Raw genomic sequence first — 17997 nt, forward strand, 5'->3', positions numbered from 1 at the left:
CTGTCATAGTACCAACATTCAGAGTCCCTATTCTCAGTCCTACACTCTTACCTTTCCTCTTCTCTCTCTGTCTGTGCACTCTCCTCCCTCCTCTACTCCTTCGACCAACAGTAGCCCAATTTCCACCGGCGCCCTGTAGGTCAATGGCGCCGATGGCGGTCGTTGTTAACCTGGGCCTCGACCGATCCGGTATGAAATTCTTACTGACAACTCGCATGGTTAGATTTGGCAATGTTTTATGCCGGATGCCCTTCCTGACGCAACCCTCTCTATTTATCCGGGCTTGGGACCGGCACAGAAGTCACTGGACTGTGACCCCCATGGCTAGATTACAGCGCTGAGGACATTAATTTAAAAAAAAAAAACACTAAATAGCAGAAGAATGTGGCAATAGAGGAGTTTCTTCATGATGTAAAACATTTTAGGAATAAAGGAGCATTTATTGATGTGGAAATCTTTGATTGCTGGCTACAACACTGCTGACATTTTAGTTTTGGCTGGTGATTTTAACTGTACTGCAGATATTTTAAATCGGAACCACACAGAACCTCATGCAGCATCCCGTAAACGCCTGTTGGAGATTATGGAGACCCATGAGTTAGATGACATATGGAGAACTTTCATTAAAAAACCAAGACAGTACACGTGGGCTATGCCATTGATAACACGGTTTTAAGCATCAACTTACTCTTTTTACAAAGTGTTTTATTGTTCCAGTAGGTATCTCTGACCACAGTATGGTACAGTGCACCAAATCAGTAAAAAGAATGTAAAGCCTAGATGTACCTACTGGCATTTTAACACTGCACTTTTAGAGGATGCTAATTTTAGAGAGCTAATTTTTTTTATAGAATCTCAGAAGGCAGCTTTTTGCTCATTACAGCAGTAGTGGGATGTGAATAAGTCACAACTTAAAGATTTTTGTCAACAGTACACTCTCAATGTCACAAGAGACTTTGTTAGATCTCTGAAAGCTCTGGAGATAGAAATAGTGGAACTCCAGCGTTTGGAGGCCACAGGAAATCAAAGCACTCAAAAGTAGAAAAAGCCAAAATGAATGACCTGTAGGGTATGGAGTCAGGGAAAGCACCAGGGATTGATCTTCTTATTGGGTCTTCTTATTCCTTATGGGAAGTACTAGGCAAAGTTCTGTTGCTGGTAGTTAATAACAGTCTGGCTGAAGGACGGCTACCACTGAGTTGTCGTAGGGCAGTCCTCACTCTTCTACCCAAGAAAGGGGACCTTACTGACATCAAAAACTGGTGCCCAGTTTGCTGCTCTGTACCAACTACAAACTGCTCTCAAAAACTCTAGCCAATAGACTGAATAAAGAGATGGACCAAAGTCAACCATCCGCACCAGACTTACTGTGTCCCCAGTAGGTACATTTTTGACAATGTATCCCTCATTAGGGACATTCCTGAGGTCTCTAAGCTGGTGAAACTTGACATTGGTTTCATCTCAGTAGATCAAGAAAAGGCATTTGACAGAGTTGAACATCCATACCTGTGGAAAACTTTAGAAGCCTTTGGATTTTGCCAAGATTTTATAAACAAAATTAAAGCTCTTTACTGTGATGTGGAGAGCATACTTAATGTTAATAGTGGTTTATGCACTCCATTCAAGTTTAATAGGGGAGTAAGACAGGGGTGCCATATCTGGAATGTTGTACTCTCTTGCCATAGAACCCTTTTTACAGCAGATAAGGGAAAACTTACACGGCCTTCACCTACCAAACCATGAGAACCCTATTCACCTATCTGCTTATGCTGATGACGTGACTGTTTTAATTAGCATGCAAAGAGATTTGCAGATTTTAATGAATTTGTTTAATGTTTTTAATGTGTTATCCTCCGCAAGGGTAAACTGGCACAAAAGTGAAGCACTGCTGTGTGGAAAATGGACAGAAGGTAAGCCAAACCTCCCTGATAGTCTGACCTGGTGAGGAGATGGCTTCAAATACTTAGGTGTGTTCCTAGGTCATGAGGCGACCACACAGAGGAATTGGGAGGGAGCTGTAAGGAAGGTCAAAGGTAGACTAGGCAGATAGAAATGGATAACACCGGAAATATATAGATATAGTCATCTAGAGGGCGTGGACTTCTTCTGGGACAAACTGTACTGGGTGCTCAAGAGTGTGCTGTACCTTCCAAAGTAAGAGGCAAGGCAAGGTCTGATACACCTGCAAAACAGGATGTCAGCCTTTCAGCTGCAGTTCCTACAGAGACTTTTAATGGTGCAACAACTTCCAGCTGGCAGGCAACTGCATGCACTTTGCTGCACAATGCTGAAGGACTGCAGATGGACAAGAGTCTCTTTCTAATGGACCCTGCAAAGCTGGACACTAGCAGGTTGCCAGCAGTTTACAAAAGCCTTTTTAAAGTCTATGACTTCTTCTCACTGCAAAAGGCCAACAGAACCCACTCTCTTCCCTTGCTTCTGGAAGAACCGCTAATCCATGGAGCACGGTTCGACATCGCAAACATCAACGGCTCTTTTCCTGGGTGTAACAGGATATTACAAGCATCAAGGACGGTCACTTTAGGGCACTTGGTAAAATGGGCTAGAGCGGACTTTGAGGACACAGAGGAGGTAGCTGCACACCTGAAGATTAGATCGAATGTCCTCTCTCTCTCTCTCTCTCACACACACACATACACACACACACACACACACACACACACACACACACACACACAGGATACAGAATTCTCACTCACTCACTCACTCACTCACTCATTTTCTACCGCTTATCTGAACTACCTCGGGTCACGGGGAGCCTGTGCCTATCTCAGGCGTCATCGGGCATCAAGGCAGGATACACCCTGGACGGACTGCCAACCCATCGCAGGGCACACACACACTCTCATTCACTCACACAATCACACACTACGGACAATTTTCCAGAGATGCCAATCTCTGGAAGGCAGGAATCGAACCCCCAACCCTGGAGGTGTGAGGCGAACCACTAAGCCACCGTGTCTCCAGGATACAGAATTAATTTTTTTATTTTTACTGAAATGCAGCTGATACGTGTTTAGCTTGTGTATTTACTTTTGCTACACTGAGGCTAATCAACAAGAAGGTCTGTCAATCACACTGAGTTGTTTATAAACCCCGCCCCCAAGCAGCTCTAAGCCAATTTGCATACTGACTGTAACTAGTCATGGGCGTGGCTTAGAGAAGGAAGGCTTGTTGCATACAGTTAGAAATACAGATTTTTTTGGTGATATTTTACTAAATCATGAGATTATCTAGTTTGACTTTTTGGGTCTTTGTGAAAACGTTTTTGTGACAGACTCTTGTTATTAAAAACTTTAAAAACGTTAGATTTATTTTTCATCATAGGAGTCTAGTTATGTTTCAGTGCACAACAGCTTTTTCTTTATTTTATATTTCCTGTTGTTTTTTCTGCTCTGATTTGCACCAATCAGAGCGCTTGCTAAAGCAGGGATGTCCAATAAGAACGATTTTAAACCACAGAGCTTCAGAGTGGAAAATGATTTCCATATGTGTCTCAAAGACAAACACACCATTTACACTCCTCCCTCATCCCCCTCCTCTCTTTCTCTCTCTGATCATTTGGAAATTTCTGGATTTTCTTCTTTAATCAGAGCAGCCTGGCACGCTTTGGCTGTTGGACAAACTCTCTGTAATTCAATCAGTGTGAGAAAAAACCCCAAGAAACCCAGAGAGAGAGAGAGAGAGAGAGAGAGAGAGAGAGAGAGAGGGTGAAAAGAGAGAGAGAGAGAGAGAGAGAGAGAGAGAGAGAGAGAGAGAGAGTGAGAGAGGGTGAGGAGAGAGAGAGAAAGAGTGAAGAGACAGAGAGTGAGAGAGAGAGAGAGAGAGAGAGAGTGAGAAAGAGTGAGTGAGAGAGAGAGAGAGAGAGAGAGGGTGAGGAGAGACAGAGGGAAAGAGTGCGAGATAGAGAGTGAGAAAGAGTGAGTGAGTAAGAGAGAAAGAGACTAACAATCAATCAAACTTTATTTATAAAGCACTGTAAAAACAACCAAAGTTGACCATGCAAACAATGAACTGTCTAGAGAGAGACAGACCAAAATGGAGGAAGGAGGGATAGTAAAAGAGGAGAAAGCTGAAGAGGGAAGCAGAGAGTAAAGGCGACATTAATGACAGCTGACAGAAGTCAAGTTCAGAGCAGGTTCATGATGACATCATCGACTGAGAAGAATCTGAAACACATCACATTAACACACACACATGTAACTCTTTAACTACGCATACAGACACACACACACGTAACACTGTACTGTAACTACACACACACACACACGTAACTCTGTAACTACGCATACAGACACACACACGTAACACTGTAGTGTAACTACACACACACACGTAACTCTGTAACTACGCATACAGACACACACACACACACGTAACACTGTACTGTAACTACACACACACACACACGTAACTCTGTAACTACGCATACAGACACACACACACACACACGTAACACTGTACTGTAACTACACACACACACATAACTCTGTAACTACACACACACACACACACACGTAACTCTGTAACTACACATACACACACAAACAAACACACACACACACGTAACTCTGTAACTACACACACACACACACAAACAAACACACACACACATGTAACTCTGTAACTACACACACACACACACACAGAGTTCTGTATATCTGTGTATACATTAACTACAATTGTCTCATCACTGTATAGGTCTAATTGATATCACGTGAATTGCACACACACACACACACACACACACACACACACACACACACACACACACACACACACACACACAAACACATGTAACTCTGTAACTATGCATACAGACACACACACACAAACACACACACACACACAAACTTCACATGTCATCAATCTCAGTAGACAGGAACAGTGAGCTCATTACAGACAGCGCCACTGATTAAAACCTGACGCCCCAAACACCCCCCACTCCCCCCTCACTCCATCTCTTCCCCCCCTCTCTCTCTCCACCCTCTCTCTCTCTCTCTCTCGCTCTCTCCCTCTCTCTCTCTCTCTCTCTCTCTCTCCACCCTCTCTTTCTCTCTCTCTCTTTCTCTCTCTCTCTCTCTCTCACTCTCTCTCTTTCTCTCCACCCTCTCTCTCTCTCTCTCTCTCTCTCTCTCTCTCTCTCACTCTCTCTCTCTCTCTCTCTCTCTCTCTCTCACTCTCTCTCTCCCTCACTCGCTCCCCCCCCCCCTCTCTCTCTCCACCCTGGTTTCTCTGCGTCTTTTCTTCCACTTTCCAAACGGGGCCCCATTATATGTTTCCAGAAAAAATTCCACTCGTTTTTATTTCCTGTTCCATTTGCCCACTCTCCTTCTCCCTCGCTCCCAGTGTGCACTTCTTTACCTGAACATATTTATGAGTCACTGCAGTTCGATCGTATTATTATATGAATGTAGAATTAGTAGTTGTTATAGTGATTAGAGGTACAGAGGAGTATTTAATAAAACACCTCACACCACATGGCTTTGACATGATCTGAGCTTCAGGAATCTGCTGATGTGGGTTTTATTGTCGTCCTTATTGTGATTAACTTCTTTTTAAACCTAAAATGTTAATTATGATTAGAATGTTTTATCCAGTAAATGACTTTGAGATCTAAACTTTTTTTCTAGACAGACCTTTGAGTTTTATTACAGATCTGTGATGATAATATCACTAATAAGTCCAGAGTCTCTCACGCAGCACTGAGGACCAGCTTCATCAGGACACAAGCTGATGAGATTTAACTGAATGATGGAATAATAGAATAATTGTAGCTGAGTGTGCAAAGACCTATACAGTGATGAGACAATTGTAGTTAATGTATACACAGATATACAGAACTCTGTGTGTGTGTGTGTGTGTGTGTGTGTGTGTGTGTGTGTGTGTGTGTGTGTGAAATTAATTAAATAATTTATAATAATAATAATAAAGAAGAAGAAAAGGGTTGATCTTAGGCTCAGACTCTTTAAAGTCAAATCAAATCAAAATAAACGATGTGGGGTCTTTTAAAATAAATACTGACACAAGTGAGTGAAGGAGGAGGAGGAGGAGGAGGAGGAGGAGTGAGTGAGGGTGAGTGAGTGATTATATGAAGGAGGAGGAGTGAGTGAGTGAAGGAGGAGTGAATGAAAGAGGAGGAGGAGGAGTGGTGAGTCGCTGTGTGTCTTTTTATCTGTGCGACGGCTGACTGACTCACTTACTTCTGCTCAGCTTGCACACTTCCTCGCTCCACTCCTCCACTTCATCATCCCACCATCTATCTGTCGCTCGGTGAGTCTCTCTCTCTCTCTCTCTCTCTCTCTCTCTCTCTCTCTCTCTCTCTCTCTCTCTCTCACTCTCTGTCTCTCTCTCTCTCTCTAACTCTCTCTGTCTCTCACACACACTCACACACGAGTACAAAGTGTATGAGTAAGATGTGTGTGTATGTGTGTTTTTCTGTGTGTGTTTTTTGGTGTGTGTGTGTGTGTGTTCTATGTGAGTGTGTTGTATGAACTAAAGACAAAATTATTCCAAACAGATAGACAGGTAGGCAGACAGACAGGTGGGAAAAACAGCATTTGTTCCCCAACATTTTGCATCCTTTTCTTTCATCTCACAGAAAACCTCAACTTCAGTGAATCTTTCAGATTAGCATGTTAGCTTTACTAGCATGACATAACATAGCATTATCGTCTGAGATGAATGTGTTGTCTGGACCTTCATCATACAGTATCGTGTGTTGGCTGAACATTTAAACACACAGCTCAGGTCAGATCTCTCTTTATTATTGTTGTGAGCTTTGGCTTCTATGGAGTGTTGTGGGTGTGGCTAAATGTAAACTTGGTCACTTGGTCATTTATCTCTGAGGTTTAGCAGCTTACGATCGTGAGTAAGAAGGAAAACAGACTTTTTTGATTTGCTGTGATGAACAAAACAAAAAGCAAGATTTAAATACTTAACTGAATAGTTGTGTCTGTGTCTGAATATGTGTGCTTAGCCTTTAGTGTGAAACAATGACGACAGTAAGAAGGTCAATTTAGGACATTTATATAAAAATATTAATGTGTATTAATGGGAATATTAAAATGAGCTAATTTGAATATTGGAGATATTATAAGATAATGTCTGCTTCCTTACTGGATGTGTGTGTGTGTGTGTGTGTGTGTGTGTGTGTGTGTGTGTGTGTGTGTGTGTGTGTGTGCAGGTATATTACAAACATAATTACAAATTGCACATAACTTAAAAACGTCAGATTTCTCCTGAAGGTGTAAATCATACAATAAAATAAAAACCAGATTAAACTCAAGGGGCACGGTGTCTTAGTGGTTAGCACGTTCGCCTCACACCTCCAGGGTTGGGGGTTCAATTCCCACCTCCACCTTGTGTGTGTAGAGTTTGCATGTTCTCCCCGTGCCTCAGGGGTTTCCTCCGGGTACCCCGGTTTCCTCCCCCGGTCCAAAGACATGCATGGTAGGTTGATTGGCATCTCTGGAAAATTGTCCGTAGTGTGTGATTGTGTGAGTGAATGAGAGTGTGTGTGTGTGTGTGTGTGTGTGTGTGTGTGCCCTGTGATGGGTTGGCACTCCGTCCAGGGTGTATCCTGCCTTGATGCCCGATGACGCCTGAGATAGGCACAGGCTCCCCGTGACCCGAGGTAGTTCGGATAAGCGGTAGAAAATGAGTGAGTGAGTGAGTGAGATTAAACTCAGTCCTAGGACTTCAGCCACACTAAATGACTCTAATAATATTTTATATATACTGTATATATATATATATATAGTGTAAATTTTAAATTAAAATGAAAAACAATTTTAAAAAAGTTTTCTTAAAACCTTTTAGCGAGTTTTTTTTTTAAAGTTCATTATTATTATATAAGTTCAGTGATGATTGTGTTTTGAAGCTTTCATTAAAGCAGGTCTGTAAATAACGTGAGGGAGGAATAAAGGAGAGAAAACACACACTAAGGCAGTGATGAAACCTGTCACACACTGAACTCTCTGTGAATAAACTCATTTATAAATCTGTCATGTCTGTCTGGACCACTGTTTCCAAAGCCGCTCCCTCGCTCCATCAGTCCCTAAACACCGTCAAGGACAATGAGCACCTGGATCAGGTGTGTAAAGGTGTGTAAAGGTGTGTAAAGGTGTGTAAAGGTGTGAGGTGACACTGCTGAAGTTTGAATAGAAATGATGAAGTTTACAATGACAAGTGAGGATGAAACTCATTTTTTTCTGGATGTCTGTGTGTGTGTGATTATTTAAAAAGGTAATGATAGAGTACATCTATGTGGTGTGTTTTTATGAATTTTCCTAAAATAGCACGTATAAGTGACAATAATCTATAATATAAACACATAATAACTTCATCACAAACAGCTTGTTGTTGTTGTTTGTGTATTTATTTTATCTGTGAGTTCAGCTACCACACATATGTGTGTATATATGTGCATTTGTATATGTGTGTGTGCGTGTGTGTATATGTGTAAGTGTGTGTATGTGTTTGTGTGCTTGTGCGTGTGTGTATGTGTGTATGTGTGTGTGCGTGTGTGTGTATATGTGTAAGTGTAAGTGTGTGTGTGTGTGCTTGTGCGTGTGTGTGTGTGTATGTGTGTATGTGTGTATACAGTATGTGTAAGTGTGTGTATGTGTGTGTGTGTGTGTGTATGTGTGTGTATATGTGTAAGTGTGTGCTTGTGCGTGTGTGTGTATGTGCATGTGTAAGTGTGTGTGTGTGTGTTTGTGTGTGTTTGTGTGTGTGTGTGTGCATGGATGTGTATATATACAGTATATGTGCGTATGTATATGTTTGTGTGTGCATGAATGTGTGTGTGTGTGTGTGTGTGTGTGTGTGTGTGTGTGTGTGTGAATATTCCTAAAATAAATTGTACTGCAGCTTTAACTTCGTCTTTCTCTATTCAGAGTTTTTTTAATGACAGCCGCTTTAGGCAAAAAATGCTATCTGTCTCCTCGATGTCTCTCTTCTTCACTCATCTATCAACACTGGGCACGTTTTATCGCTCCCCTACACACACACACACACACACACACACACACACACACACACACACACACTATACATTCCAGCCATGGACACACACTCCCACTGAGAGTACCATGTCTGTCTGTGTGAAGTGTATCTGAGCTTCAGAAATGTGCTGAAAAATCTTTATTATTATAATTATTATTATTATTATTATTATTATTATTATTATTATTATTATTATTTTATAAACCTGCTTTTATTTTTGTTATTATGCAAATGTGTGTTTATTTATAAAACATCCGCTCAGTCTCCTTTTGAACGAAAGTTTAACACTGATGTGAATAATCAAAGCTCCGCCAAAAGCTCCTCCTTCATACAGAACAAATTGTTTTTTAATTTAATTCTTTTCTCTTTTTTTAAAGAAACCATAATGAAAACACAAGCTAACATTTTTTGCTAAAATTGAAATGGACAGCAAGCTAACGGGTTAGTGGCTAGTGTGTAAGTGTGTGTGTCAAGGCAAGGTTAAAACTGAGATAATAATAAAGTCCAAAATAATTCAGATTCCAAAGATTGAAAGATCAAAGTGTTTTACTAACAGAAATCAGAAACAGTTTCTCTTTGATATTTTACAAATTCTGCTGTTTTCCAGAATTTAGCCACAAGGACATCTAACTGATTTCACAACGACTGACAAAATGTTTAATGAATATTTATGAACCTGATAAATATTCAGGTGTTAATGTTCTGCGCAGATACAAACAGCAGCACGGCTTTCAGCCGGTAGACGAGAAAGTCACGAAGGTTTGTAATAAATCTGATCAGTCGACGTTCTGACATCAATTTCACATTCGTTTTGAACAGAAGAACAGAATTGTTTAGGTTGAGAAGGTCACATGATGACTTCATCTGCAAAAATATTAAAACTAAAACTAAAAGTTCTTCTTGAAAGTTCACTAAGTTCACGTGAGTTTGTTAATCCTCCAAAAAGTCCACTTAGATCTCTAGTCAGTATCCGTGACCTTTTTCTCTTAAAGACAGTTGTTCTATTCCCTCTGATTAAACACGTATCTTACTCATCACGTCTCAGCACTTACAGATATCTGCACACATTGGAGCCACTTTTACAGCATAACTGCCTTCATAAAGTGGAGTTACTGCACGCCGTCGCTGACTCGATCAGAAACATGGTGATTTTTTGGAGTAACTTTTCTACTCCCACTTTTTGAAGCGTATTAAAGATACACAACATACTGTACGAAACATAACATAAAGCTTTATAAAGGTTCTTATAAGACCTAAAGTGTGCTGATGATTCTATAAGTGATGGAAAATGTGGCTTCCTCAAGGGTTCTTTGGGTAGTTTAGAGCATTTGGTATCTACTTACTGTAGAACAGTATGAGAGACAAACTAAGAAACATCTTAGATGTCCAATCAACTGTTCAGCATCTGCTCTGACCTTTGATTGAGGTTCTTTTTAGAACCTCAGTAAGTTTCTTGGTAGAACGACACAAAGTGTTCCACCGTTCTGCTTGAGTTCTTTCTGAAAAGCTGTGTCCCAAATGTCATCATGGAATCTTTCAATGTTTCTATGTCCTGTAGCTTCTAGCTGTCTACAGCTTCCAGAAACTGTTGGTCATTAACCGTATTTTGAAAAAGAAAAACCTTTTGAGGAATCAATATTGGGAGCAAAAAAAATTTACATTTAAATGTGTTCTTCAACTAAAAGTGGTTCTACACAGTACTTAGAACTGTGGTGCTCTCTTCATGGAGCCTGGAGCATGAATGTGAGCTTTTTGTGAGGACCAATAATGATGTCCCTGTATTTATGGAAATATGTGACAGGTTTGACCTTGTGTGGACTTCTGACTGGTCCTAATAAGAGTGTGTGTGTGTGTGTGTGTGTGTGTGTGTGTGTGTGCGTGTGCATGTGTGTTTAGTTTAAGGTTCGTAGCCTCCTTAAAAGTTCTGATTTACTGCCCTTATTTTGTCAGTATGATTACTCGCCCTGAGATTAGGCTTTTCCAGACGCATGATTGTGTGTGTGTGTGTGTGTGTGTGTGTGTGTGTGTGTGTGTTTTATAGCCAACTTTCAGTGTGTCATTCCTGTTGGACTGAAATGAGTAAAACTGAAGTCATTAGTGAGTGTAAAAGGTTCCTTTCTCTCACACCTGGCTGAAAGCTCTGTTTGTCTCACCACCGTTCTGCTGTATGACATCATCGATTATCCGCCTCCGAGGTTCCGTCGTTTATAAAGGACGCGGAACAACATAAACATTCAGCCAATAAAGTTTCTCTGCGATTGTGTCATAATAAAAATAACAGTGATCGTAAATTGTCTTTATATGCCAAAGTTTTTTTTAAAAATGATTCAGTTCCAGAGAGCAGTTATTTAGTCAGGCTCAAAAGTTTGTGCAGAAAGTTTCATATGTTAATCAAAAATAGTGCATTTTAACTAAATATCACACTCATTTATAATAATAATAATAATAATAATAATAATAATAATAATAGGTTTTATAAACATGGCACCTTCCACAAATGTAAAACCAATATTCAGAGCATTACATCACAGTAAGATTCGTTCTTTTCATGTTCCAGTGTTGTTTGGGTCAGAACACAGGGTTAGCCATTATACATTGCCCCTGGAGCAGGGAGGGTTAAGGGCCTTGCTCAGGGGCCCAACAGTGGCAGCTTGTTATTCAGCCTGAATCCTCCTGGTATTCTTTGTAGAAACTATGTTTCTCTTATCAGGAACTTTTAATAGTTTACACCAGAGGAACATGTCACTGTCTTTGAGTGTAGCGAGCAGGTTCTAGAACGGGTTCTGGAATGGATACATGGAGCTAAACATATGTAACGGTCGCTCCGCCTCCTTTTGTTAGAAATCTGCAGCTGTAAGTAAAAATAAAGGACTTCCAGATGATTTGAATGCAGGTCACGTTGTAGCACCGTTGCCTTGTGAGCAGCTCAGAAATTTCCAGAACCTCAGCAGAACATATCACATCCAGAATCTGTCATGACGCTAATGAAGGAAGGGACGAAACCCCAACATACACCCTTGGACACTGACACCCTTGGAGCCATTTGGATGAAGCATTTTTTTCTGTATAATAACGACTAATTATAAAACACCTTCTGCTCTGACTCACGTGAGGAATGTTTAATGGTCGTGTTGGGAAACATAACAGCACACCTGGCCTTGAGGAATAACACAGCTGTACTGCAGCAACATCTGTGTAAAAGAGAGAAAGAATGATATTAGACAGGTCTGAGCTCACACGCACAACGACGCTGAGATACACACACACGCACAACGATGCTGAGATACACACACACGACGCTGAGATACACACACGCACAATGACGCTAAGATACACACACGCACAACGACGCTGAGATACACACACACGCACAACGATGCTGAGATACACACACACGACGCTGAGATACACACACGCACAATGACGCTAAGATACACACACGCACAACGACGCTGAGATACACATACACGCACAATGACGCTGAGATACACACATACACAACGACGCTGAGATACACACACGCACAACGACGCTGAGATACACACACGCACAACGACACTGAGATACACACACACAACGACGCTGAGATACACACACACACAACGACGCTGAGATACACACACACGCACAACAACACTGAGATACACACACACACGCACAACGACGCTGAGATACACACGCACAACGACACTGAGATACACACACACAACGACGCTGAGATACACACACGCTCAACGACGCTGAGATACACACACACGCACAACGAAACTGAGATACACACACACGCACAACGACGCTAAGATACACACACACACAACAACACTGAGATACACACACACACGCACAACAACACTGAGATACACACACAACGACGCTGGGATACACGCACACACACAACGACGCTGAGATACACACACACGCACAACGACACTGAGATACACACACACACACGCACAACAACACTGAGATACACACACACAACGACGCTGGGATACACACACACACACAACGACGCTGAGATACACACACACGCACAACGACGCTGAGATACACACACACGCACAACAACACTGAGATACACACATACACACACACAACGACTGAGATACACACACAGACACGCACAACAACACTGAGATACACACACAACGACGCTGGGATACACACACATGCACAATGACGCTGAGATACACGCACACACACAACAACACTGAGATACACACACGCACAACGACGCTGAGATACACACACACACAACGACACTGAGATACACACACACACACACACACACAACGACACAGAGATACACACACACACAACGACACTGAGATACACACACACGCACAACAACACTGAGATACACACACACAACGACGCTGAGATACACACACACACAACGACGCTGAGACACACACACACGCACAAGACACTGAGATACACACACACGCACAACAACACTGAGATACACACACACAACGATGCTGATATACACACACGCACAACGACGCTGAGATACACACACACACACGCACAACGACACTGAGATACACACATACACACTCACAACGACACTGAGATACACACACACGCACAATGACGCTGAGATACACGCACACACGCAACAACACTGAGATACACACACACACGCACAACGACGCTGAGATACACACACACGCACAACGACGCTGAGATACACACACATGCACAACGACGCTGAGATACACACACACACAACGACGCTGAGATACACACACGCACAACGATGCTGAGATACACACACACGCACAACGACGCTGAGATACACACATACACACACACAATGACACTGAGATACACACACACGCACAACGACGCGGAGATACACGCATACACACACACAATGACACTGAGATACACACACACAACGACACTGAGATACACACACACGCACAACGACGCTGAGATACACGCACACACAATGACGCTGAGATACACACACACAACGACACTGAGATACACACACATGCACAACGAAGCTGAGATACACGCACACACACAACGACGCTGAGATACACACACACACAACGACGCTGAGATACACACACGCACAACGACGCTGAGATACACACACGCACAACGACGCTGAGATACACACATACACAACGATGCTGAGATACACACACACAACGACTCTGAGATACACACACGCACAACGACACTGAGATACACACACACAATGACGCTGAGATACACACAATGACACTGAGATACACACACACACAAAACGACACTGAGATACACACACGCACAACAACGCCGAGATACACCCATACACACACAACGACGCTGAGATACACACATACACACACTACGACGCTGAGATACACACATACACACGCACAACGACACTGAGATATACACACACACACAACGACACTGAGATACACACATACACACACAATGACGCTGAGATACACACATACACACGCACACACATACACACACACACACACACACAGACACACACACACACACAGACACACACACACAGACACACACACGCACAATGACACTGAGATACACACATACACACGCACAACGACGCTGAGATACACACACGCACAACGACGCTGAGATACACACACATGCACAATGACACTGAGATACACACACACACACAACGACGCTGAGATACACACATACACACGCACAACGACGCTGAGATACACACATACACACACACAACAACGCTGAGATACACATACGCACAACAACGCTGAGATACACACACACACAACGACGCTGAGATACACACGCACAACAACGTCTGAGATACACACATACACACGCACAACGACGCTGAGATACACACACACGCACAACGACACTGAGATACACACATACACACGCACAACGGCGCTGAGATACACACACGCACAACGACACTGAGATACACACATACACACGCACAATGACGCTGAGATACACGCACACACGCAACAACACTGAGATACACACACACACGCACAACGACGCTGAGATACACACACACGCACAACGACGCTGAGATACACACACATGCACAACGACGCTGAGATACACACACACACAACGACGCTGAGATACACACACGCACAACGATGCTGAGATACACACACACGCACAACGACACTGAGATACACACATACACACACACAATGACACTGAGATACACACACACGCACAACGACGCGGAGATACACACATACACACACACAATGACACTGAGATACACACACACAACGACACTGAGATACACACACACGCACAACGACGCTGAGATACACGCACACACAATGACGCTGAGATACACACACACAACGACACTGAGATACACACACATGCACAACGAAGCTGAGATACACGCACACACACAACGACGCTGAGATACACACACACACAACGACGCTGAGATACACACACGCACAACGACGCTGAGATACACACACGCACAACGACGCTGAGATACACACATACACAACGACGCTGAGATACACACACACAACGACACTGAGATACACACACGCACAACGACACTGAGATACACACACACAATGACGCTGAGATACACACAATGACACTGAGATACACACACACAAAACGACACTGAGATACACACACGCACAACAACGCCGAGATACACACATACACACACAACGACGCTGAGATACACACATACACACACTACGACGCTGAGATACACACATACACACGCACAACGACACTGAGATATACACACACACACAACGACACTGAGATACACACATACACACACAACGACGCTGAGATACACACATACACACGCACACACATACACACACACACACACACACAGACACACACACACACAGACACACACACACAATGACACTGAGATACACACATACACACGCACAACGACGCTGAGATACACACACGCACAACGACGCTGAGATACACACACATGCACAACGACACTGAGATACACACACACACACAACGACGCTGAGATACACACATACACACGCACAACGACGCTGAGATACACACATACACACACACAACAACGCTGAGATACACATACGCACAACAACGCTGAGATACACACACACACAACGACGCTGAGATACACACGCACAACAACGTCTGAGATACACACATACACACGCACAACGACGCTGAGATACACACACACGCACAACGACACTGAGATACACACATACACACGCACAACGGCGCTGAGATACACACACGCACAACGACACTGAGATACACACATACACACGCACAACGACACTGAGATACATACACACACACACACACACACACACACACACACAACGACGCTGAGGACCATGATAAACAGATCCAGAAATAAGGAGTTTATAAAACATCACGCACACACACACACACACACACACACACAGACACAGACACACACACAGACACAGACACACACACACACACACACAGACACACACACACACACACACAGACACACACACACACACACACAGACACACACACACACACACAGACACACACACACACACACACACACACACACACACACACACACACACACACACACACACACACACACACACACACACTTTTGAGTGTTGAGTACTTAGTCCTGGACTTTTTTAAGTTTCTGCTCTTTTCCTTTTTTTACTCTCTCGCTCAATTTTTCCACAAAACTTTCAAAGACAATCTTTCACTTTCACTAAATCTGGAAGCGACGTCATGTTCTAGAGCTTCATGTTTAATCCTGTGTGTGTGTGTGTGTGTGTGTGTGTGTGTGTGTGTGTGTGTGTGTGTGTGTGTGTGTGTGTGTGTCTGTGTGTGTGTCTATGTGCATTAGCAGCACCTAAATCTACAGTCAGCTCAAGAATTATTTGGCACCCTCGATAAAGGTTCATGAAAATGCCTTTGTGGTTAATTCACTTTGTCTCACTCTGAAAATTTGAGAATAATTCAACCTTAAATTTAAATAAATGTTTAAATAATGTTCCCTATATTAGTGCCCTGAGTAGTGCTAATGATTCTGTAGTATAGGGGGCAGTGTAGAGAAGGAGATCTAGAGTAAGGGATGAGAGAAAGAAGGGGATGGGGAATAGGGCCTAGAGGCGTCATGAATACACATGTATAAGAATATTACAGCCTTGTTAAAGCACAGTCTGCTTCTGTGTGTGTGTGTGTGTGTGTGTGTGTGTGTGTGTGTGTGTGTGTGTGATTATAAGGTACTCCAGACTTCATGGTACAGCCACTCATTATTTCTAAATTTTATTGGAAGAAATAAACGTTATTTTTATATGCCTCTGGGAACGGCAAAAAACAACACGCACACACACACACACACACACACACACACACACACACACACACACACACACTTCTTTTCAGCTAACACCCAACATGTTTATAATTCATGACTAATTGCTCACATGGTTGTGTTCTTTTCCACATTAAAGCGTAGTGAAGGAATAAATCCCACAATGCACTGCAACATCTGGAACAAAAGTAGACTGTTAAACTTAAACTTGACTTCCCACAATGCACTGTAATACACATGCTGTCCAGCAGGAACACAATACCCACAATGTGATACACTTACAAGGCACGTACAGTGGCTGTGTCACATGATGTATCATCAGTTTATTCAAAATCATCTCCTAATTGTATATAGTGTGTGTGTGTGTGTGTGTGTGTGTGTGTGTGTGTGTGTGTGTGTGTGTTTGTATATGTGTGGTTATTTCTGCGGTTTTATTTCAGTTCATAAAGCTAGAAACGACCAAACAGTGGCCTCGTGGTCAGTAAACACATTCTCATTACTGAATTCCCATAATGCACTGCAGCATTTGAAGGCGAATGCTCATGGTCTCTATGACGACCAGGAACAGCTTGTAGTTACTCAGCGCTCTGAGCTGAATTCATCCATTTTACTCAGTTTTTGTTCCAAATGAAGAA

The 17997-nt window shown here is 42.6% G+C and overlaps 1 protein-coding gene across 1 annotated transcript in view; it reads left to right on the top strand.

Annotated features, from left to right (window-relative positions):
• Window positions 1-6209: 6209 nt before the first annotated feature.
• LOC132837845 (retinoic acid receptor gamma-A-like) overlaps window positions 6210-17997 on the top strand; it is a 37861-nt gene continuing 26073 nt past the window's right edge. Inside the window, exon 1 of the mRNA XM_060857751.1 lies at window positions 6210-6294. The gene's annotated coding sequence lies outside the window, so the exon portion shown is untranslated. The remainder of the gene's footprint in view (window positions 6295-17997) is intronic.

This window comes from Tachysurus vachellii, chromosome 22 (genome assembly GCF_030014155.1).
Source record: "Tachysurus vachellii isolate PV-2020 chromosome 22, HZAU_Pvac_v1, whole genome shotgun sequence".
NCBI classification, from domain to species: Eukaryota; Metazoa; Chordata; class Actinopteri; order Siluriformes; family Bagridae; genus Tachysurus; species Tachysurus vachellii.